The sequence below is a fragment of the Schistocerca cancellata genome, chromosome 2 (assembly GCF_023864275.1).
Source record: "Schistocerca cancellata isolate TAMUIC-IGC-003103 chromosome 2, iqSchCanc2.1, whole genome shotgun sequence".
Taxonomy (NCBI): Eukaryota; Metazoa; Arthropoda; class Insecta; order Orthoptera; family Acrididae; genus Schistocerca; species Schistocerca cancellata.
Window position 1 is genome coordinate 123,876,685 of NC_064627.1, and position 25,134 is coordinate 123,901,818.

The 25,134-nt window shown below is 43.3% G+C and overlaps 1 protein-coding gene across 1 annotated transcript in view; it reads right to left on the minus strand.

Annotated features, from left to right (window-relative positions):
• LOC126161380 (uncharacterized) overlaps positions 1 to 25,134 on the minus strand; it is a 31,452-nt gene that overhangs the window by 2,084 nt on the left and 4,234 nt on the right. The gene's annotated exons all lie outside the window — the stretch shown is intronic.

A 25,134-nucleotide genomic window follows, 5' to 3' on the forward strand; every position in this document is an offset into this window, starting at 1 on the left:
TAAATGGACACCCCTTATTATTTCGCAAGCAATCAATAGCATGAAACATTACAAAAATAATGGCGTTGGTTGCATCGCAATATGTCAATTACATCCCGAGAAATTGCGAATCGAAGTTGACGCATGAAATTAATGAAGTGCACAGCTAGGGCACGTCCTGAGACTCAAGCGTACACCTCACGCTGCCTGTGTCAGGGGCTCACACAATGGGAAGGTATGCACAATCCACAAAACTAAACAAGTAACACGTCCAACTAAAAGTTACCTTTTTTCAAATTGTAACTGTATGTTTATTCTAGCGAAATGACAACTAGAGCTACAATTAGACATAACACACTTGAATTCACTTTGATAAACACATGTACGAGTGCCCTGTCACCCACAGAAATTGTATTGTTGTGCTTTACATCCAGCATAGAAAATACACCCACATCTTTACCAATGAAACTGTCACACATCAACATATGTTCGAAGTGCCCTCCGTTTACATCAGTACACCTTTGCAGACGGATAACGAGAGAGTGTTGCACAGATTTTAATTTTCTACAGATATTGCCGCACACGCCGCAGTAATACGATGTTACATATCCTCTATTGCCGTTGGGGGTTCTTGATACACTCTGTCTCTCACTGCGCCCCAGAGAAGGACGTCTAATGGCGTCGGGGGACCGTGCTGGCCAACGCTCGGTACCCCCCGCCCCATCCACCTGTTTGGAAATGTCGCATGTAGAAAGTCTCTGGCAACTTTTGCATTCAGAATGAGATTTTCATTCTGCAGCGGAGTGTGCGCTGATATGAAACTTCCTGGCAGATTAAAACTGTGTGCCGGACCGAGACTCGAACTCGGGACCTTTGCCTTTCGCGGACAAGTGCTCTACCAACTGAGCTACCCAAGCACGACTCACGCCCCGTCCTCACAGATTTACTTCTTCCAGTACCTCGTCTCCTACCTTCTCGGTCCGGCACAGAGTTTTAATCTGCCAGGAAGTTTCATATCAGCGCACACTCCGCTGCAGAGTGAAAATCTGATTCTGGGAACATCCCCCAGACTGTGGCTAAGCCGTGTCTCCGCAATATCCTTTCTTCCAGGAGTGCGGTTAGGTGATGGCTCTGAGCACTATGGTACTCAACCTCTCAGGTCATCAGTCCCCTAGAACTTAGAACTACTTAAGCCTAACTAACCTAAGGACATCACACACATCCATTCCCGAGGCAGGATTCGAACCTGCGACCGCAGCGGTCTTGCGGTTCCAGACTGTAGCGCCTAGTACCTCTCGGTCCTCGGCCACACCGGCCGGCATATATATATATATATATATATATATATATATAGTTCATCCATCACAGGAGACGAGAATTTCTACGATTTTTGCTTGTTATCGACATTGATACTGGCAAGATATCGGTCCCGGAAATCCCAAGACTTTCCAGAATGTTTTAAGCTTGAAGGTGGATAACAAATGACAAAGCAATTTTTTTGCATGTGATATAATTTAAGATAATTTTCTGATTTTTTACTTTAAAAGTACTGTGAAAGCTTGTTTCCTGCCGGGTTTCATGGTTCTAGGTCAACGGGAAGCTTTCCATGAGTGAGTTTGCGAGTATCAAAATAGTGACATAAATGGTCGTGTCTTTTAATTGGATTGACTTTGAAGCTTCAATTATTTACACAGTCACGGGACCATAGACCCTAGTATGTAATATTGTCAACGTGACACTTCTACCCTTTCCTGAGCATAAGAGTTTTTAACAGTCGGACAGACAGACAACAGAATGATCCTCTAAGGGTTCTGTCTTTACCGGTTGAGATACGGAAACCTAAAAATGGAAGGCGAAACTGAAAAGTGCAATTGTTGCTTTCATAGTTGTTCATCGTAAGCCGAAGGCGGTGAAACGTAGCAAATATCGTCAGTGGTGACACTAGAGCTGAGAAGTTCACAAACATTTGCGAGAAATAAGCCTTTAAGTGATTTACGTATCGGTAGGGGCCGGTAGGACATCGATGATAAGATTCGCTGATGACATTGATATCTTCAGTGAAAGCCAGGAAGACTTACAGGAGGTACTGAAAGGAGCGAACGTACTACTGAGCTTAGATTATGGACTGAGAGACGACTGAAGAAGGGCAAAAGTAATGAGGAGTAGCAGAAATGAGGTTAGTGATTAGTGGGAGTTGGGGAACACGAAATAGACGAAGTGCAGAATTCTGCTATCCTGGAAGCAAAATATTACGTGATGTACGAAGCAAGGAGGACACACAGAGCAAACTATCACAGGCAAAGAAAGCATTCCTAGCTAGAAGAAAACTACATCAAACATTGCCCTTAATTTGAGGTAGAAATTTTCGAGGATGTACGTCTGTAGGTAAATATTATATGGATGTGTATCATGGACGCAGGAAAACCAGAAAAGTAGAAAATCGAAGTGTTTGTAATGTCGTGCTACAAAAGTATATTGAAAATTGGTTGGACTGATGAGGTAAGCAATGAGGAGTTTCTCCGCAGAAACGGCGAGAAGAAAATAATGTAGCAAACATTGAGAAGAAGAAGGGCAGTATGATAGGACATACGGAATAACATCCATCTTACTGCAGAGTAAAAACTGTAGAGTAAGATAGAAATGGAATACATCCAGCAAATAATTGAGGATGCTGCGTACAAGTAATACTCTGAGATAAAAAAATGGCTGGTAAAGGAGAGAAATTCGTAGAATGCCGCACGAACCATTCTGAAGGCCGATGAATCCACCTCCCAAAAAATGTGACGGCAAGTCTGAACATTTTATCGTAGGTCGTCAGAGGACTTGGAACACTTTGCCAGTTTGCTTGAACCAGTAATGAAGAAACAAGACACTAATCATAGAAAATCAGTATGATGGAAAAAGTAAATGGCAATAGCACCGTGTTTTTCTGGTTTCCATTACAAGTTTGATCTACCTCTACAGAGAATCCAGGCAACGTACGTAAATGGTTCTTCCTGAAGTGTGCAGCACTTTCTATGATGCATTGAAAAAATATATGTTCTTTATGTGGTATCGTCCAGAAATCGTGGTGTCACTCTAAAGTCGACATCGCTCATTGACACTGCAGATATTAGCGATGTCTCGCTGCGATCTGCAACGACGAATCGGAGGTGTTCCTGCAGACCACACCTCCCTTCTCGGCACTGCAGCACCCTCGTACTGAGGTCAATATAGAACCGAGCATGGAAGAGTTCTGCCCAGTTTGTGACCTCAGCTTCGGAAGTCAACAACGTTGCAAAAGAACAGTGATAACTGTTTCAGATGAACATGTACTTCAGTTAAAACTGAACTTTGTACTTCAAAAGGAAAATATGTGGTTGTATGCAACAAGTGATACCTTCACAGTCAATGGCAGTTGTAAATTATCCAGGTCTCCTATCGCAAAGATCATTTTCAAGTTTAATAAACCTTTTTATTCAGTGTTGTTGATAATTCTTCCGGGTTATATGGCCGTGGTCCATGGAATTCTTCAATTCCTAACGTTTCGTCCAGTACTTCGTTGGACATCTTCAGAGGTATGGCTGGTCCTGCTGAGTCCTGCCGACTGACGAGTCGGGCGTCGGGGAGAGGCCTAAATACCGACGAAAGTGGGCGTGGTCTAGCTTGCACATAGTAGCAGAGACAAAACTAGTCAAAGATAAAATGTAATCATCGATAATAATCTGTCATAGATAAAAATCACTTATCGATTCTGTAACGCCACTGTCCATATCTCGTTTGATTTCAAGGCCTCTTCTTTTCTATTAAAATTATCTTCATGTTTATAAATTTCAATAGCCTCCCTATGCAGTCGTGGATAATAGCTCGATAGTTCGTGGTAGCACTTAAAACTGTAGTTTCAGAGAACTTAACTACATGGTCACCTGACTGAAGTGCATGTTCCGCAATGGCCCATTTATCTATTTTTCCCAGTAAAGGGATAAAGGAGCATAAAAGTCTTTGCCGACTAGTTTTCTCTCTGCTACTATGTGCAAGCTAGACCACGCCCACTTTCCTCGGTATTTAGGCTGCTCTCCGACGCCCGACTCGTCAGTCGGCAGGACTCAGCAGGACCAGCCATACCTCTGAAGGTGTCCAACGTAGTATTGGACGAAACGTTAGGAATTGAAGAATTCCAGGGACCACGGCCATGTAACCCAGAAGAATTATCAACAACAGTACCATCCGGTCGTGAAAGCCTACATTGTATTTTTATTCATTCATGTCATTAAGTGAACTGTATCCCTGAGCCCTCAAAAAAATGCATAGTTACGACCAGACGACTGTAGTTTCGTCTGGTCGCAATACTTTGTTTCAAATTTCCTTTGTTACCAGTACTACTTAGGTCTTAGGAGGTAACATTACTAGCACAGTGCTGAAAAGAGCAGCAGTACTGATAGATTGGTGGGCCAGTGGTTTAGAATTGTATTGAATAGAATTGTACTCAGGAGTGCGAACTGTGCTATGTTTTTTTTTTGTGTGATAATCATTATATTTGGGTTCCACGATAATGGTTGTTCTATTTTCTGGTAATTCCACGCGGAACTCATTTTGAGACAGAATGTAAATTAATTTTCATACCTCTGTCGGTATCCTAGCGCCTTGCTCTGATTCGGTAGCGAGAGAGCCCGACCACGATTGCGCAGGTACGAACCGTTGCTTTTGATATACCGACACTGGACAAAAATTGTTCGTTGTTGTGCAGAGTAGCACGGTTGAACGTCCACACCGAACGTGCCACGTTGCGCCGAACTTGTATTAGGTGTCCGGTAAGTACGCGGCTATAGAATTCGCTGTGTCAGTATCTCACTACGTACACCCATGTATACATTTGTATCTTCTATCGTCACTGTTGTTATTATCATTGGTAATAGTGGAAGTGGTTTGTACTGTTATTTGAGACGGCCATAGGGCCATACAAATCTTTCCAATTCTATTACCAGCACTATTATTACCAGTTATGATATTATAACTTTACAAGTTGCGACTAGTCGGAAATAGAGACAGTTATTCGGGAAGTAAAGGGTTCGTTTCCTGATATCACTCGACGGTCAAAACAATCTACGTCAGATATTCACAGCAAAACGTACTTGATTGTGTGACTCTACTACAGCGTGAGGGTTTTCCTCATCCCACACACGGCCATTCCTGCTGCTCGAAATACTCACGGATAAGTAAAGTAAGCCGCGCGGGATTAGTCGAGCGGTCTATGGCGCTGCAGTCATGGACTGTGTGGCTGGTCCCGGCGGAGGTTCGAGTCCTCCCTCGGGCATGGGTGTGAGTGTTTGTCCTTAGGATAATTTAGGTTAAGTAGTGTGTAAGCTTAGGGACTGATGACCTTAGCAGTTAAGTCCCATAAGATTTCACACACATTTGAACATTTGAAGTAAAGTAAACAAAACCTGCATCACGACTTCCTAGTAATCAATTCGTCCTCCTTGTTTCCTTGGAGGAAATAAAGAATGTACACGTAAATAAACAACACAGTATTTGTAAATTATTGCGCAAGTTAGTTGCAAATAAGCTGGAAAACAGGAATACTAGACAAAGCGGTAGACAAGTTTGCTCCCATATTTTCTTAAGCTGGCTTCCCCGACACCAGGTTCCCTGCTTCAAATTGTTCAGTGGATCATTCTCCATGCCCTGTTACATTCTTGCACGCTCTTGCGGAAACAGCCTGTAGTGCAAGCCTGGCCACGGTGTGGGAAGAACAATAACGTGAACGGCGCTGCTGCTCACAGCAAACTGTTTGCTGCAAACTGGACATTACATTGTATACAAGTCTCATATTTCTAAAAGTTCGCCGGCAGGAGTGGCCGTGCGGTTCTAGGCGCTGCAGTCTGGAGCCGAGCGACCGCTACGGTCGCAGGTTCGAATCCTGCCTCGGGCATGGATGTGTGTGATGTCCTTAGGTTAGTTAGGTTTAATTAGTTCTAAGTTCTAGGCGACTGATGAAATGGTTCAAATGGCTCTGAGCACTATGGGACTTAACATCTATGGTCATCAGTCCCCTAGAACTTAGAACTTCTTAAACCTAACTAACCTAAGGACAGCACACAACACTCAGTCATCACGGGCGACTGATGACCTCAGGAGTTAAGTCGTATAGTGCTCAGGGCCATTTGAACCATTTCTAGAAGTTCTCTAATCTATGATCCTTACTTAACTCAGTAATTGGTATTGCTTGTAACTGTAACTAAATCATACCTTATTTTTCAGTTCACTTTCTTTTAGTCGTCATTGCTACCAAATAATTATTGATCGTGTATTATCAAGGATTGTGGAAAGATATACTTGAATTTGTTTCAAAGTTGTTAGAATTTACGGTGGAGTTACGTTTTTATACTTTACCACTGCTCAATTTTTAATTATTATATTCGCTGTTCTTGCTATCAGGCGAGGAACATATGCCTGCAGAGTGGACGTATAGCTGCTGGAATAATACTGCCTGCCGGCTTTTTCGTTTATTTCTTGGTGCGGGTAGCTGAGGCTGATAGTTATCACTTACGTGTGGACAGATGGTAATTTTTTGACTTAGGACTCTGTGTTGAGCACTTCCTTCAGTTTAGCGTTAGCAGTTTCAGTTGTATATCAAAGTCAGTGGTTGGTTTTTGATGATCATTCTGTGTTTTTTGACTATAGTTACCCGATGATGGATCTGCGCTGAAACATTAGGTAATTGGAATTAACAACATTAAAGGAACGATCTGAACATAAATTTCAATGAAGACCACAAACTTGTAGGGCATTTGCACGTGAAATTTACTTCCTTTATCGACGACAGTTAAAACTACGAGGGGTGTTCAATAAGTAATGCACCCCTTTTTTTTGAAAGCATATTGGTTTTTTTCAGGATTCCAATGCACCAAATTGTTCCCCACTCTTTTGGACACAAACCCTATTTTTCAGTTTAGTTTCCGTTCAGTGTGACAGGCTTATGACACCTTACTGGGAGGGTCTGTATGCCCACAAGGTACCCCTCTATTGGTCGACGTAGGAGCCAACGTCTTCAGATAGCTCTGAGCACCATGGCACTTAACATCTGAGGCCATCAGTCTCCTAGAACTTAGTACTACTTAATCTAACTAACCTAAGGACGTCACACACATCCATGCCCGAGGCAGGATTCGAACCTGCGACCGTAGCAGTCGCGCGGCTCCGGACTGAAACGCCTAGAACCGCTTGGTCATAGCGGCCGGCGCCAACGTCTTGCAGCAACAACAACTTCCCTATCATCCGTGTACTGCTTCCCGCCATGTGCATCCTTCACTAGGTCAAACAGACCACTGTCGGAAGGTGCGAGATCCCTGCTGTAGGGTGGGTGAGGAAGAAGTCCAATGAAGTTTTGTGAGTTCCTGTCAGGTGCGGAGACTAGTGTAGGGTCTTTGTCGTCATGGAAAAGTTGTTTTGCATCTTTGCGGTCACGAACACGCTGAAGTCGTTTCTTCAGTTTCCTGAGGGTAGCACAATACACTTCCGAATTGATCGTTGCACCATGATTGAGGACATGAAACAGAACAACCCCTTTCAGAATACCAGAAGACCGTCGTCATGACTTTACTGGCTGAGAGTGCGCCTTTGAACTTTTTCTTCGGAGGAAAGGTGGTGGGGTTTTACCCCGTGGATTGCCTTTTTGTTTCCGGCTCAAAGTGATGAATTCATGTTTCATCGCCTGAGACGATGTTCGACAAGAAAATTGTAATCAGTCTCGTAATGCGGAAAAATGGTCCTTCGTTGCTGTTTATGGTCCTCTGTCAGGTGGAGAGGAACCCTGCAGGAACACAACTTTTAGGTCCCCAACTGGTGGTCGAGTAAGTCAGCCTACCATCAGAGACGTCTAAATGAGCAGTGAGGTGGTAGATTGTGATCCGCCGATCACCTCGAACGAGAGCGTCCTGTTGCTCCAATATTGCAGAAATCACAGCTGAGTGCGGCCGGCGGGCGTGCAGGGAGGGAGGAGGAGGAGATTAGTCTTTAACGTCCCGTCGACAACGAGGTCATTAGAGACGGAGCGCAAGCTCGGGTAAGGGAAGAATGGGGAAGGAAATCGGCCGTGCCCTTTCAAAGGAACCATCCCGGCATTTGCCTGAAGCGATTTAGGAAAATCACGGAAAACCTAAATCAGGATGGCCGGAGACGGGATTGAACCGTCGTCCTCCCGAATGCGAGTCCAGTGTGCTAACCACTGCGCCATCTCGCTCGGTAGGGGCGTGCAGGGGAGCGTACAGGTTTTCACAAGCTGGTTGCGATGATGACAGACGCTTCCCCCAACGTTTCACCGTGCTTTTGTTAAATGCCACGTCTCCGTAGACATACTGCAAGCGCTTGTGAATATCTGCGATGCTCCAGTTTTCCTCTAAAAGAAAGTGATAGCTCTCTGCTTGGATTGCACCTCCAGTACAGATTTTATTTTGAAGGCTACGTATACCGACGGCACGTATTGGAACTTCAAGAAACTATAGTGGCTGTAGAGAGACTATTCCTCGATGCTCCACAATAAATTCCCTATTTTTACAGGGGAAATTGCGGCACTGCCTACTGAATGCCCCTCTAAGAATATGTACAATAATACCTATTTTAGATACTGGGATTGTTGGAATAAGGGACGCGCGTGCATAACGCTTGAATGTGGATTAGTCGGTAGTGGTACGGGGAGGGGTGCGGGCTAAGAGAGTGACACACACACACACACACACACACACACACACAGAGAGAGAGAGAGAGAGAGGGGGAGAGAGAGAGAGAGAGAGAAAGAAAGAAATCCCGTGGATCGCTGCCGGGTTGTCTGTTCGTTGTCATGTGAGGCCGACATACTGTATACTCGTGCGTGAAAGTAGAGACTGGTCTTGCAAAGGCTAATTATGCTCGTTTGCTCGCAATCGGCAAACAGATAAAGATGACAGTGCCCGCATCAGAGAAATGAGCTGAATCCAACGGCGAAGAACAAAGGCATCGATCTCTTCAACGATAAAATGGAAAACCGCCGCGTTGTAGCCACTGCAGAGGACAAGGACAGTTCGAAACTTAACTTCCCGCTACACGCTCAACGTAGCTGCAGTTTAACTAATAGAAATGCCGGCACTTGAAAAGTAAGAAGGGACACTTCCATTTATAACATTCAGCTGTTCCTTAGCATTGCACACTTTGCATTTATGTGTGGTTGACAGTTACCTGTGTGTTGTAACAATTGACTTTTAACTTACGAGGGCGTATAGAAAATTGTTGGGTTGGGTTGTTTGGGGGAAGAGACCAAACAGCGAGGTCATCGGTCTCATGAGAGTAGGGAAGGGCGGGGAAGGAAGTCGGCCGTGCCCTTTCGAAGGAACCATCCCGGCATTTGCTTGGAGCGATTTAGGGAACTCACGGAAAACCTAAATCAGGATGGCCGGACGCGGGATTGAACCGTCGTCCTCCCGAATGCGAGTCCAGTGTGCTAACCACTGCGCCACCTCGCTCGGTGTATAGAAAATGGCACGACTTAGAACAAAGAAGGCGTTGGCATTAATGTTCTCTTCGTTTTGTTGTGCTAGCATGGGCATCGGCAGAAATTTAACCAAGAGGGGGCAATATTTTAAAATTGCCATTTTTGACGTAACTGACTCGGTGAGCTTAAGAACAAAATTTGACAGGGAGCACACAAAACTTATTGTATTTCAAACCAACAGGTATCCACGCAATGCTCTTAAGGTAGATTACTTTCACACCTAAATGATAAACGTATTTCATTGCTGTATGTAAAGCACACCTTTTAATTTTAATAACAGGAATAGGAATGCTACATATTTGATTCAACGATGTGAAATTACATATCTTCTTATGTTTAAAACCAAGATACCCAACGAGTCATTTACAAAAAAAAATTATTCGTGTATGTTTGGTTTATACCAAGAATTAAAAATTAATACTGGCAGAAAATAAGAATGAATGAGAAAATTAGACTGGATTAAAAGAAAGAACTGTTCTGTTGTATAGCACAAGCCGGATGCGGGCAAAACTTCGCGATCACCGTGTAAATGCATACAGATTGTGTAAAAGTGTGTGAAGTGATGTATCAACTGGCCATCAAAGTAGAAGCAGACGGATGGATACTGACAGAAAAAAAGCCGCCCATACTGTCGCAAGCCAGCACCCAGCGTTGAGCTAGAAGCCTCGTTCATGGAATAATAAATAACTATTCAAAATAGTGACTGGTTGCAGTTTTATGTATTTACATTAAATTCAAGCAATATTTTCTTTTGTATACATGAGTTATTGTTGCACTGTTTATTTTTATTGTAATAGTTTTACTTCCGTCATTTGACTTTAGATTTGCCTTACTTTACTCAGTGTCGGTTCTTTCTCTTCTTTCTTGTAGTTTTCATTGCCTTCCAAGTCGCAAAAGCCCCAACATTCGAGCCATCCTGTATTAACGGTCTCATCCGCGAACAACACATTATTATTAATCATTGTTCATATTTCTTCCCCTCTTTAAAAAGGATTTTGCCTACGACAGCAGAAGACAGCTGTCATGTGTACTTGAGTTTTGTGTGTATGATTGTATGAATGGGTATGTGTGCTGTGCTTCCTTTCTGAAGAAGGCTTTGGCTGAAAATTTATGTGAGCACTCATTTCGTCGTGCGTGCCTTGTGCTCGGCTTTTGAGTAGTAACCTATCTGTTTCACAGTACAGTTATACCCTCATGATTGTTGTAAACAGGAAACTTCAACAGGAACAATGATGTACACAATTACAATACCAGAAGAAAAAAAATGACATTCATTATGACACATTAAGATTGTCTGTAGCACAAACAAGAGCTTCACAATGCTGCAACCAAAAGATTTGATCACTTACCCATAGATATAAAAGGCCTGACACGTAGCAAAGTAAATTTTGAGACTAAACTAAAACGTTTCTCTTTGATAACGCCTGCTACTCAGCAAGAGATCATCTATTACTGTAATGTGTAAATGGTTCAAATGGCTCTGAGCACTATGGGTCCTAACATCTGAGGTCATCAGTCCCCTAGTACTTAGAACTACTTAAACCTAACTAACCTAAGGACATCCCACACATCCATGCCCGAGGCAGGATTAGAACCTGCGACCGTAGTGGTCGCGTTGTTCCAGACTGAAGCGCCTAGAACCGCTCGGCCACTCCGGCCGGCGTGTAAATGGTAAAGGGTAGGAATTACTAACATATCTTTAATTGAAAAACGTAAAAACTAAAATCTTTATGATGTTTGGAGGCATATTTACAACAAAAAATGTCAGTATATAATGAGTAGATCCATATCATTACGATTTATTGTGCAAATGATAAATGGAACATGAAACTAAGTAACTAATTATTGGTATATCACAAAGCGTTGTATAAACGTATACTTTGAAGACCTTAAATTCAAAAGGTCAAGCAGATGATCAACGTAGACGTACATTACAATTCTGCTATGTTGGTTATTTCTGAAAAACTGCCAGAGTTACTGGCGAGAAATATTCATGGAAAAGAAGCAAATAGGCTACTGTTGGAAAGGTAGGCCTACATCTTACACGAGTTAGGTTATCCGTACTAAAAAGTTACTCACATATATGTTAAAGCAAAATATCCAATCGTAAACAGTAGTCTGCTAATGCTCTGGGCAACTTAAAACGGCTGCAGAACCCTGGCATCTTTCAGATTGCCTCTACGTAGCGTCTCTGCTTCAGGTATGACATCTTTGCTCGAAGCTGGCAAGTGGAATCGGACACTAGAATTGACCCCAAAGTCTGTTACGAGTCCCGAACTAATGGCAGGCCTTAAAAAAGGAATATTGAGGATGCTAATAAAGTGGGTAGTAAGACTGGGTTTAATGTCCATCGACGTCGAGGTCATTAGAGACGGGGCACAAGCTCGGATTGTGTCAAGGATGGGGAAGGAAATCGGTCTAGTCGTTTCAAAGGAACCATCCTGGCATTTGCCTGGAACGATTTAGGGAAATCACAGAAAAACCTAAATTTGGATGACCGAACACGGTTTGGAATAGGCAGCTTCCCTATTACCAGTCCAGTGTGCTAGCGACTACGCCACGCACCCCCCACCCCCGATGGTTTGCGAAGCAGAAACGTGTTTATTACAGAAGAAGAAAATTTCGCTAAGGAGCTGAATGAATAGGAAAGGGAAAGACATGACTGCCAAAGAGAAAGCCGTCAGTGTGGGCGGATAGAAAAGGAGCGGAAATTGAAATTACTGAACATGAAAATAAACTTTAAAAAATCAGGGATTTGTAAACGACTAATTTATTTTGAATTGTAGTATCAATATTACTGGAATAGTAGTATCATATTACTGCGTTTAATTTTTTGAATAAAACGTGTAACTACAGATACCAAACACTTTTTCCTGTTGCAGCGAGATATGATTTCATAGTTGTGTGTAATAGTCTTCGATCAGCGCAATTCTCGCCATGTCCTCTACAATAGCTGAGGCATGAACTTCCAGACTTAGTAATATAGTATTTGACTCTAGAGGAGGCTCATCGTTTTGTTTCTGAGCTGTATTATGTATTACAACAAAAGCAACAATAACAGCCATGACTATAATTCAACTCTTAAGGCTGGTGATAACACAGGAAATCTTCGCTTACACACACCGAAAAACCTTCCTATTAATTTTCTAGCATGAATGCGACATGCATTATAGAGCCTCTCTGCCTTGTTACCAAGGCCATCAAGTAGTGTCAAGAAACAGGTTTTCCAGGGATATGCACTGTTGCCTAATACCCATGGGCCTTTAACTCTCCTCTTCCGAGGCATGTCCTTAACCTACTATTCATAAAACCGTTACTATCATGTGTTGAACCAAGTCACCAGTGGTAAACTAGTGGTGGCCTCGGTGGAATTTTTATATAAAACTGATATGCAAATTAATTCAATTGATCAATTAATCACCAACGCACCGACCGACCGCCGCCCCCGAGCACGTCCACCCCACCCCCGGACGAAGTCATGTGTTTTTCCTAGCCTTCATTTTCATGATCCATCGAGAGAACGCCATTTCAAAAGTTAACTTCTTGCAAAATAGGAAGCCCCTCCCGCCTAAAGCGAGCGCAACCTTACACTGCAGTGCCTTCAGTACAAAGCGCGACGCATCCCTCAGAACCGTGATAGATGACCGCGGGTTGTTTGTCTAAAGGGAGAGCCGCGGTCTCTTAGGGAATTCTCCCGCAGCATCCCACTGTTCTACACTGGGCTATTTACCATCAACGAGATTCCTATGACAAAGCAACTATTAAAAAAGGAAAACACAATCGTGAAGACAATAAATGTCCTCTTTCTACGAAAATAGGCAAATTCATTTTCTTTTAGTTTTATGAGCAAAAACGATATAGTTTTTACGTTCGACTGCAGGATACAATTCGCATCTCAATTTTTGTGATGTCCAATGAAGTGCACCGCCATCGATCACAAATGTTCAGCAGAGACATGTCCACCATGTGTAAAATCAGAACAAAAAAAGCTTCGACTATTTTGCTGCGATGATTGCCGATCACAGCATAATGCCCTCGCTGTCTCGAAACAGTCATTGGAGCAAAGAAATAGCGAGAATATAAACTCCAAAGAAAAAAATCTATAATAAGCAAATTCTTTCAGCTTATTGAACAAATTACACGACCTGAGAGCGTCTCTCACATTCAGTGTCTGTAAACAAACTGTCATGTACGTGTGTATTACAAACATTTCAAACAATCTTTCACGCCATTGGTTAGCATGTCAGGAAAAAAGAAACACATCATTGTACGTTCGATAACAACAAGCTATAATTCAAGAGAACGTAGCTGTTTTGTAACTTTGGCAGGTCCCCTTATACAAATGCGATGCTGCATCATACTAGTGTTTACGAAACAAATCGTGAGAGCCTGTCTCGTCCTGTGTAGGTGGGAGATTGAAATTTCGTTAAAAGATATCGCCACGACGAAAAAAATAGAAACGCCTGACAAGAATCATTCTGTGGTGCCCTAGCCGTCACCTCCACCTACCAGGCGGCAAGTCATTGATGTCAATTTGATAGGCTAATTAATTAATTAGATCATGAGAGTTAGTTTGCATGGCGAGTAATTTTATTTTCACTAGTCGGATTACACTCACCAGGTAGGTCAGATGGGGATCCGTGGAGGGAAGGCGATGTTCTTTACGAGGAACACTATTGAGATACGACATCTGAAGCTGACCGTAGAGGGATTATACAGCCCACAACATACAGGGTGTTTCAAAAATGACCGGTATATTTGAAACGGCAATACAAACTGAACGAGCAGCGATAGAAATACACCGTTTGTTGCAATATGCTTGGGACAACAGTACATTTTCAGGCAGACAAACTTTCGAAATTACAGTAGTTACAACCGTCAACAACAGATGGCGCTGCGGTCTGGGAAACTCTATAGTACGATATTTTCCACATATCCACCATGCGTAGCAATAATATGGCGTAGTCTCTGAATGAAATTACCCGAAACCTTTGACAACGTGTCTGGCGGAATGGCTTCACATGCAGATGAGATGTATTGCTTCAGCTGTTCAATTGTTTCTGGATTCTGGCGGTACACCTGGTCTTTCAAGTGTCCCCACAGAAAGAAGTCACAGGGGTTCATGTCTGGCGAATAGGGAGGCCAATCCACGCCGCCTTCTGTATGTTTCGGATAGCCCAAAGCAATTACACGATCATCGAAATATTCGTTCAGGAAATTAAAGACGTCGGCCGTGCGATGTGGCCGGGCACCATCTTGCATAAACCACGAGGTGTTCGCAGTGTCATCTAAGGCAGTTTGTACCGCCACAAATTCACGAAGAATGTCCAGATAGCGTGATGCAGTAATCGTTTCGGATCTGAAAACTGGGCCAATGATTCCTTTGGAAGAAATGGCGGCCCAGACCAGTACTTTTTGAGGATGCAGGGACGATGGGACTGCAGCATGGGGCTTTTCGGTTCCCCATATGCGCCAGTTCTGTTTACTGACGAAGCCGTCCAGGTAAAAATAAGCTTCGTCAGTAAACCAAATGCTGCCCACATGCATATCGCCGTCATCAATCCTGTGCACTATATCGTTAGCGAATGTCTCTCGTGCAGCAATGGTAGCGGCGCTGAGGGGTTGCCGCGTTTGAATTTTGTATGGATAGAGGTGTAAACTCTGGTGCATGAGACGATACGTGGACGTTGGCGTCATTTGGACCGCAGCTGCAACACGGCGAACGGAAACCCGAGCCCGCTGTCGGATCACCTGCTGCACTAGCTGCGCATTGCCCTCTGTGGTTGCCATACGCGGTCGCCCTACCTTTCCAGCACGTTCATCCGTCACGTTCCCAGTGCGTTGAAATTTTTCAAACAGATCCTTTATTGTATCGCTTTTCGGTCCTTTGGTTACATTAAACCTCCGTTGAAAACTTCGTCTTGTTGCAACAACACTGTGTTCCAGGCGGTGGAATTCCAACACCAGAAAAATCCTCTGTTCTAAGGAATAAACCATGTTGTCTACAGCACACTTGCACGTTGTGAACAGCACACGCTTACAGCAGAAAGACGACGTACAGAATGGCGCACCCACAGACTGCATTGTCTTCTATATCTTTCACATCACTTGCAGCGCCATCTGTTGTTGAAAATTGTAACTACTGTAATTTCGAAAGTTTGTCCGCCTGAAAATGTACTGTTGTCCCAAGCATATTGCAACAAATGGTGTATTTCTATCGCTGCTCGTTTAGTTTTTATTGCCGTTTCAAATATACCGGTCATTTTTGAAACACCCTGTACATTTCGCGTAAGAATATTGTAGATGTATCACTAGGAATTGATGTTTTAAGGAAGTAGTTTTTCATTTTACAGTTTATCACCATAGTTTATCGTAGAGAAACCTGCAAGGAGAATGTATATCATGCGCTGGAAATATATTTCTTGCATTGGGATCGTAACAGCGTTGCACTCCATACGACTAATATGTCGGAAACCGCAACGATCCAACATTGTAGCGTGTTTTAAGTGCAGAACTTTGTAGCCTTAGGAGTGCATGCGCTTATGTTCTCTCGTGCCAATACCTTCTTGGTAATGACCTCAGACACTAGAACAAAACTTTAGAATTGATAGCGTAGTTGATTGACATAAAATGCAGTAAACTCCGTCGTCTGGAGCTCCATCATGCATAAAAACCACCCGTTTCTTGTTCTTAACCGTCTGTTATACCATCACAACATATGTCCCCTCAAGACAACAGTTTGGAAACGCTTCACAATGCCTCAAAACTCTTCCAGTTCCGTTGACTGTCTTCTATTTTAATCACCCAGTGTTGGGTGTGTTGTGGGATCAGCAGCACCAACATTGATTTGCACTGTGGGATGTCTAGTTTTCTCGGGGAGCCAATGGACCAAAACGTGTTTATGTCAGTTTAGAACCTAACACAGACGTCGAAGTCGTGGCGGGAAAAAAATGTATGGCAGTGGACAAAGCGTGTTACAGCAGAGAAATCGGTGTATTAAACAACGAAACAGGGGCCCTCTCTTGCTACTGATAACCTTTGGGAGGTGGTCCTCGTACAGTAAAGGCGATGAAACGTTACACCGGTCTGTGCAAGCGACGTCGATCACTAGCCGCCGGTTCCAATGGATCAGTACCTGTATATTTAATAGGTCCGCCGCATATGATGAGTGCCGGCACGTAGCCTGTATTAGTTTTCGATGTATCAGAAGAGAGAGATGCGGAAAAAAATCTATCGGATGAAGCTAGCGGAGCTTTTACAGTTCGTAATTTTTCTCTCTTGGATGGTGCGTAATAACGATGATAGAATGTTTGGGTGATAGACGTGAATGGACCCTGACGGACGCGGATCTGCTTCTGACTGCAGTAACAGTGTGTAGTTTGAAGATGTATCGCGATGCAGTAGCAAAATCCTCGTCCTTCTTCCATGGCCTGTATGATGTGGAGTCTTCCTATTTTTTACAAGAAACGCACTGTAACTGTTTGCACTGCCTTTTATACTACGACGTGTTGCAGGAGCAGGCTTCGTTTGGTGCTGACCGTACACATCGTACAGGGGTGGTGGAGCTATGACAACATGTTCCCATTTCCACCGAGTGGGCAAAACACGGTCCTATAGCGTTAACTCAGCTCACTCTGTTTCTACACTGGTTGCAGAATGTGGTAGATATAGCTCTCTCTGACTTCTGGGTAAAATTGATCTCGCTATCAACTGCGGTGTGTATTACAGTACATCGTTGCGTATCAGGGGTGTCTTTCCAATCTCGACCATCAACTGAGTATGCTGATGATTACTGCATAATGATTTGACTGACAGCACTCGGTTGAGTCGGAGGAAGCCTTGACGGAACACCGGGTATCTGCTACTTGTTGTGGAGCATGAGATTAAATGTAGAAGTCATCACCTCCATACAGTTCTTTGGTAGCGTTCCTCATTGCTACAGACTGGTCCTATTTCCATGTGCTGCGATGCCCTCAACATGTTTTTATTTTTTTTTCACCAGTAAGGTGACAGTACCTCTTTTTATTTGTGTTACCCCTCGCGTGTTGTGAACAGCACCTACCGGCAATGGTCAACACTGGAACAGCAATCGTATACAGGGCTATTACAAATGATTGAAGCGATTTCATAAATTCACTGTAGCTCCATTCATTGACATATGGTCACGACACACTTCAGATACGTAGAAAAACTTATAAAGTTTTGTTCGGCTGAAGCCGCACTTCAGGTTTCTGCCTCCAGAGCGCTCGAGAGCGCAGTGAGACAAAATGGCGACAGGAGCCGAGAAAGCGTATGTCGTGCTTGAAATGCACTCACACCAGTCAGTCATAACAGTGCAACGACATTTCAGGACGAAGTTCAACAAAGATCCACCAACTGCTAACTCCATTCGGCGATGGTATGCGCAGTTTAAAGCTTCTGGATGCCTCTGTAAGGGGAAATCAACGGGTCGGCCTGCAGTGAGCGAAGAAACGGTTGAACACGTGTATCTGGACATGCTGGAAAATTGGCTCATGCCACAACTGGAGACCGACAGCGCCGACTTCATCTTTCAACAGGATGGTGCTCCACCGCACTTCCATCATGATGTTCGGCATTTCTTAAACAGGAGATTGGAAAACCGATGGATCGGTCGTGGTGGAGATCATGATCAGCAATTCATGTAATGGCCTCCACGCTCTCCCGACTTAACCGCATGCGATTTCTTTCTGTGGGGTTATGTGAAAGATTCAGTGTTTAAACCTCCTCTACCAAGAAACGTGCCAGAACTGCGAGCTCGCATCAACGATGCTTTCGAACTCATTGATGGGGACATGCTGCCCGAGTGTGGGAGGAACTTGATTATCGGTTTGATGTCTGCTGAATCACTAAAGGGGCACATATCGAATATTTGTGAATGCCTAAAAAAACTTTTTGAGTTTTTGCATGTGTGTGCAAAGCATTGTGAAAATATCTCAAATAATAAAGTTATTGTAGAGCTGTGAAATCGCTTCAATCATTTGTAATAACCCTGTACATGACTGCAAAATGAAGGAACAATGCTTTTCAAAATGGAACACTGAGACATTCGCTATCCTGTCGATGGGGAAGGTGAGATTAACTGTACAGGTCATAACCTTCGAATAGCTGTCGGAAGCACTCTACAATACCGCAAACTCTTCCAGTTTTCATATGTTGCGATGTCTTCCACATTTTTGTCAATGAAAACATCGCTTCTGTGTTTTATTTCTGCCAGCCTGGGTTGTGGTAGCTGTACAGTATATGCCATGCGATGTTCAGTTTTTTGTGAGAGCATAGAGGATCGAAACGTATTAATGTTGGTTAAGCAGCAGCTGATACGGATCTCTAAGTTATGGTAGAAAAAACAAAGTGTATGGCGGTGTACACTGATTGGATATGTTATAACCGAAAAAACAATGCATTGAACTGCTTATGAAGGAACGATACAGGAACCCTCTCGTGTGATTGATAGTCTGTTGCATATAGTCATCCTACAGTACAGGTGATCAAACTTTACACCGGCCTGTGGATGCGACTTCGATCACGACCATGATGCAGAGGGAATGTCTAAAAAATAGCGCTGGGGTTTTTGCTGTATGGGATCCTTAGCAGATAGGTTCGAAAAGGGCGACTCGTTTCGAGATATGAGAGAGATACAAATGTGATTCACCAGTGGCTGTAATCATTAAAAGACGTCTCTACAGGATCCAAGCCAAGTACGTGGTCGAATGGGTAGACTTGATTCCAAATCGCAGCAACGCTTCTACCCGGAAGCATAACACTATCAGCTACTAGTGTGTGTGCCTGTAGACCGAAAACCGCTTTTTATGCAGGGTTACGTTACCACAGTCGCTTCGATCGTGTTTTGAATAGCACAGATCTTATGCTTAATGTATGGTGTGGGCTGTAGAATAACTCTGTGGTCAGCTTCAGATGTCGGTTCTCAATAGTGTTCCTTGAAAAAAAAACATCGTCTTCCGTCCACTGATTCCCATCCGACCCACCTGATGAGTTTAATCCGACTACTGAAAAAAAAATTTCTCGACATGCAAACTGACTCTCATGATCGATTTAATAAATGAGCCTATCAAATTGATATCAATGGCGTGCCGCCTGGTAGATGGAGAAGACAGCTATGGCACCACAAAATGATTCTTGTCAGGCGTTTCTATTTTATTCGTTGTAGCTATATCTTTCAACGAAATTTCAATTTCAAGCTCCCACATACATAGGACGAGACAGGTTCTCACGATTTGTTTCCTAAACGCTAGTATGATATAGCATTGTATTGGTATAGGGGACCTGCCACAGTTACAAAACAGCTATGTTCTCTTGAATTATAGCTTCTTGTTGTCGAACGTACAATGAATGTGGTTTTTTTTCCTAACTTGTTAACCAATGGTGTGGAAGATTGTTTGAAATGTTTGTAACACACATGTGCATGACAGTTTATTTACAGACACTGATTGTGAGAGATGCTCTCACGTCGTGTAATTTGTTCAATAAGCTGAAAGAAATTGTTTAATATAGACTTTTTTCTCTGGAGTTTATATTCTCGCTTTTTCTTTACTCTAATAACGGGGACATTCTGCGGCGAGCGGTAATTATCGCAGCAAAATAGTCGAGCTTTTTATCCTGATTTTACACATGGTGGACATGGCTCTGCTGATCATTTGTGATCGATGGCGGTGCACTTCATTGGACATCACAAAATATGAGATGCGAATTGTATCCTGCAGTCAAACGTAAAAACTATAGCGATTTTGCCCATAATAAAGAAAATGGACTTTGCCATTTTTGTGGAAAGCGGACATTCGTTATCATCGTGATTGCGTTTTCATTTTCTAATAGATGGTTTATTATAGGAGTCGTGTTGATGTTAAACAGCCCAGCGCAGAACTGTGGGCTGCTGCGGGCGAGTTCCCTAACAGACCGCGGCTCTCCCTTTAGACGAACAACCCGCGGTCCTTTATCACAGTTCTGAGAGATGCCGGCGTTGCGCTTTGTACTGAAGGCACTCCGGTGTGAGGCTGCGCTCGCTTTAGGCTGGTGGGGCTTCCTGTTTCGCAAGCAGCCGACTTTAGCAATGGCTATCTGGGGCCTTCTCTGGATGGACGAAGTTGTGCTACCAAATTTCCATTTTGTGTTTACTAGGCCGTCGCCTTAAGGCATGAAACTAACCTAAGGACATCATAGACATCCATGCCAGAGGCAAGATTCGAACCTGCGAAGGTAGCAGCAGCGCGGTTCCGGAGTAAAGCGCCTAGAACCGCTCGGCCACAGAGGTCGGCTGACTGCGGAGTGCCTAGTGAGGCCTGCGGCCGTAGAGGAGGGAGAATGCTAAGTTCACCGGACTTGGATACGATGTGACGTCATTATGACGTATACACGCTGCATCGAAAACGATAGAAACCGTATATCGACTGTTCGACTTTTGTGAACTTTGGAGAGATTGTGACAGGGTAGCGCTGTGCTCTGCGCCATTCGTTTAAATGTGTTTTGCGTTCCTTGCGTTTAAATCGTGTATTGTACTGTGTTTGTGTCCTGTCCGTTGTTTTTCGTTTGCTCGTCTCTAATTATGTGTTCAGCATTCGAGGGACTAATGAGAGAAAAGCTTACCATCATGGAATGCTTTGACAATATCATACCACCATGGAATGCTTTGACACTGCATTCAATCATTTCATACGTCAATGAGTACTAGACACTAACATTTGGTTAAGATTACATTGAGAAATCCACTTCCCCTCGTATTTCATCTCCGGTCGACGATTTTTCTTCAACAATGCCTCATATTTTTCTTTTTAAGTTCGAAATTCAATCATTCTACACATCAGTCATTACTGGACACTAAGGTATCTCTGCGGTCCGGGTGTAAAATTACTTGGAATTATGGTTGATAAAAGACTATCTTGGGCTGGACATATAAATTACTTAGCTAACAAACTTGCACGAGTTCTCTTTCAGCTATATAAATTAAGAAAAAAAAGTCAGCAAGAGTATGCTGCTGCAATCTAATATGTACTGACAAGACCAATTGTATGAAACCATACTAAAAAGTTGATAATAAATAAATATTATTTTCGGCAGCATTCAATACAACAATCACACAATCTTATCTGGTCGGGACATAAGAAGACTTCACTTTTTTACGTGGTGTTTTCAACGCCACGGTCAGGAATATTTCTATTAATATCCAGCTCTTTTACTTTTATTTTGGCGAAATACATACACGCTGCCACACTGAGCTGTTATCAGAATCGCACGGGTTAAAACAAACCACTAGCTGACGACAGTTTAGAACCTCGAACGTTCGTAAAAGTCGATAGGTGTGTTAATCGACTAAAGCGTATATACGTCATAATGACGTCACATCATATCCAGGTTGTGTGAACTTAGCATCCTCCGTAGAGGAGTCGGCAGTTGAGCTGCAGAAAAACAGGAAATGGCGGACGGCGGCTTGCACGTGCTGTGAGGTGGTCGGTGGAGCAGCTGGCCGTTTGAAGAAGCATGTGTCCTGCCCATAAATGGATGGATGGAGGGAGGCAGGGTGGGGGAGGGGGAGGTATGAGAGGAGCTGAGAGGACCTCGGTTTTCGGCAGTTTGTAATTGTACATTGAGGAGAACGCACATTCAAGTCATCCCCTTTGCAGTCTTTTAGGACAACGATTTTCCCCAGTACATGTGCTGCATTATGACCCATTCATTATGAGTGCTGTTTGTGGTGTCACCGCCAGACACCACACTTGCTAGGTGGTAACTTTAAATCGGCCGCGATCCATTAGTACATGTCGGACCCGCGTGTCGCCACTGTCAGTAATTGCAGACCGAGCGCCACCACACGGCAGGTCTTGAGAGACGTACTAGGACTCGTCCCAGTTGTACGACGACTTTGCTAGCGACTACACTGACGAAGCCTTTCTCTCATTAGCCGAGAGACAGTTAGAATAGCCTTCTGCTAAGTCCAGGGCTACGACCTAGCAAGGCGCCATTAACCATTTCTAGAGAGAGTCTCACTTGTATCATCAAGAATGCTGTATACAAATGATGGATTAAAGTTAAGTATTCCAGCAGCTACGTACTTTTCTTTATAGCATTCATTACGTATCCTGTTTCAGACCTAAGCAAGCCTGCGTGTGTAAACGCGTGCCTTTCGGTTACCCGTCACTGTGGACTGGCTGTCTTGTCAGTCCACTACACTGTTTTTTTCATAACAATTTCGAAGTGCAATTTGAACTGTGACGCAATTTTTTTTCAATCGGTTGTGGTAGCATGTATTGGCTACGATTACCTGGTCAGCAGGATGATTTTTGAGCAGGCATGTGTAGCGAACTCAGACGTCAAACAGCGATTGATACTGCATGCTTACAAGTAATACACTTTTTAAACTCCTCTCTGTCCAACATCAGCATCTCATCAGTTGAATGTATTACTCTCCAAAAAGAATACAGGTAGTACCTTACACCTTTGCCTTTTTTGCACCAGTTTGTGGGTGAAGAGTAGAGTTTGAGTGTGTCTGTCATAGTTTCTAGTGATACTGCGAAATTTTTTTCCAGCAGGTTAACACCAGTTGTATAGTATCGCCTATTTTTGAGCTGTATTGCGCTTTTATGCCACCCTTGTGTAGCGCTGTGTCTATAGTTGTGTAATTAGGCCCGATCTTTGTGATTAATTACTTAATTAGGATCGATTTTTGCGTCAGTTTCCCAACCAATACAAATAAAGTACACTATCCTCACCTTCTCCCCCGCTTCTAGACAGTTTTCATGTGTTGGAGGGGGGGGGGGGGGAAGTGCTCTTGGGCTTTCCATCCAGTAGAATCAGGATTTGAGTCCTGGAAAGGACACCGCCATGTTTAATTTCCCATCAATTCCAAGCACCTCTGGTGGTATAATTGTGTTAGGAGGTTGCAATTGGGCTTTCTGTCCAGGAGGACCGGGTTCTAGTCCCAGAAAGGGTGCTGCCAATTTTAATTTCCCACCAGTTCCTGGGTGGGAGGTTAGGTGGGACGTCAGCACAGCCCTGAGCCAAATAAATTCTCGCCAAAATTCGAAATTCCGGCAAAAATTTGAAATTCCCACCAATAGGGTAGGTTTGAGAGGGGGAGGGTGGAGAGGGGGGAGAAGGGGCTGGGTCCCACATGCAGGCTGAGAAAAGCACGTGACGTCATCTGGAGTTGGGGGTGGGTGTGGTCGTGGGCGGAGGTGGGCGTGATGGGGGGCGAGGGTGGGCGTGGTCGGGACTGAGGTGGAAGGTGACGGAGGGTGATTATTTGATCAATTTAATTATCTTGCATATCAATTTGACATTAAAATTGCACCGTGGGCGCCACTACACTACTACTGCCACCTTGCGAAGTGTGAACGGTAAGTATGTCTGCATTGATCAGCAGTTGTACATTTACGGAAAAATAACCTTTTCTGTTCTAAACATTTCGGCATGGTCGATTTCAGGTGACTGCAATGTAATGCACCCAAAGCTTCACGAAATTTTGCAGAACGACAATAGTTTAATTTTGCATTTTCAATTCCGTCTTTTGCTTCAAGTTTTATGTACTCTTTTGCCAATCTTTAATAGCACTGCTTACTATTTTTACTATTTGAGAAGTAGCTGCTGTGCTAACCACTACGAAATCACAAAGTCCAGTTAGCATTCTTCCTAGACCGTAAAATCGCAAGATTAGAAGTAGTTGGTTCATCGGCATTAGAATATTATTCCTGGAGTGAGTGTGTAATACACAGTTCTCGGTTTATCACGTATTCATTAGCATGTTAAAGAAACGCTATAGAAGTGCCAAAACGAACAATTAAAATCATAATAATACAGGACATGAATTTACCTTTGTGTTTTATGCTGAATTAGGAAGGAGTAAGTAAACAGTTAGTATTGTTAAGGGGAATCGCTTAGAGAATTCTTGATTTTCTAAAGTTTGGTGTTAGTCTGTACTGGTTTTCACTACTTCAAGTTTCCTAGCGTGTATTATAATTTGACCGTCATCGTTATCTTCAGAGTAACTTTAAAAGAGTTAAATATAATTCTTTTTTCCCATTTGGCATGTAACCTTAAAATATGGCTACGCTAAGAGTATACTGGAAGACAATGCTAGGTGAAGATAATTGCCGGTTATGGAATTGTTTACGCAGAGATGCCTCTTAACTGGACATTGTAAAATCAAACTGTCATTGAAGTTGCCTTAAACGGTTTACTGGACATTGTAAGAACTGGCCTTAATCCCGTACCGTCGTCTTCGGCGGATATTTGACTGGCGACAAAATTCTAGAGTTTTTCAGGTATTAGAAACTCCCAACTGTGTTCCGCAATGTACAATATCCTATTAGCCGCAGTAAGAAGGAAACCCTTTGACTTATGAAAGTGGACGCGCGAAAGCGTGTTGTCCTTGGCTAATTGAAATTGTTTGTGGGTACGCCATTGACCCGGTGAGCGATAAACTTGTCACGAATGTGACAGCTACGCGCAGAATCAAGCGTTGCGTCTAGGGTCCACGTGACGCATCTTCATCTTAGTTGAGGAGAGTAAACTCTTTCAAGTTTGTAACATGTAAGAACACGCTATATTTACAGGGTGACGATTTTTGAACTATTTGAAATAAAAGCGTCATAAGTTCTGAACGGTTTGGTTTAGGACGTTCA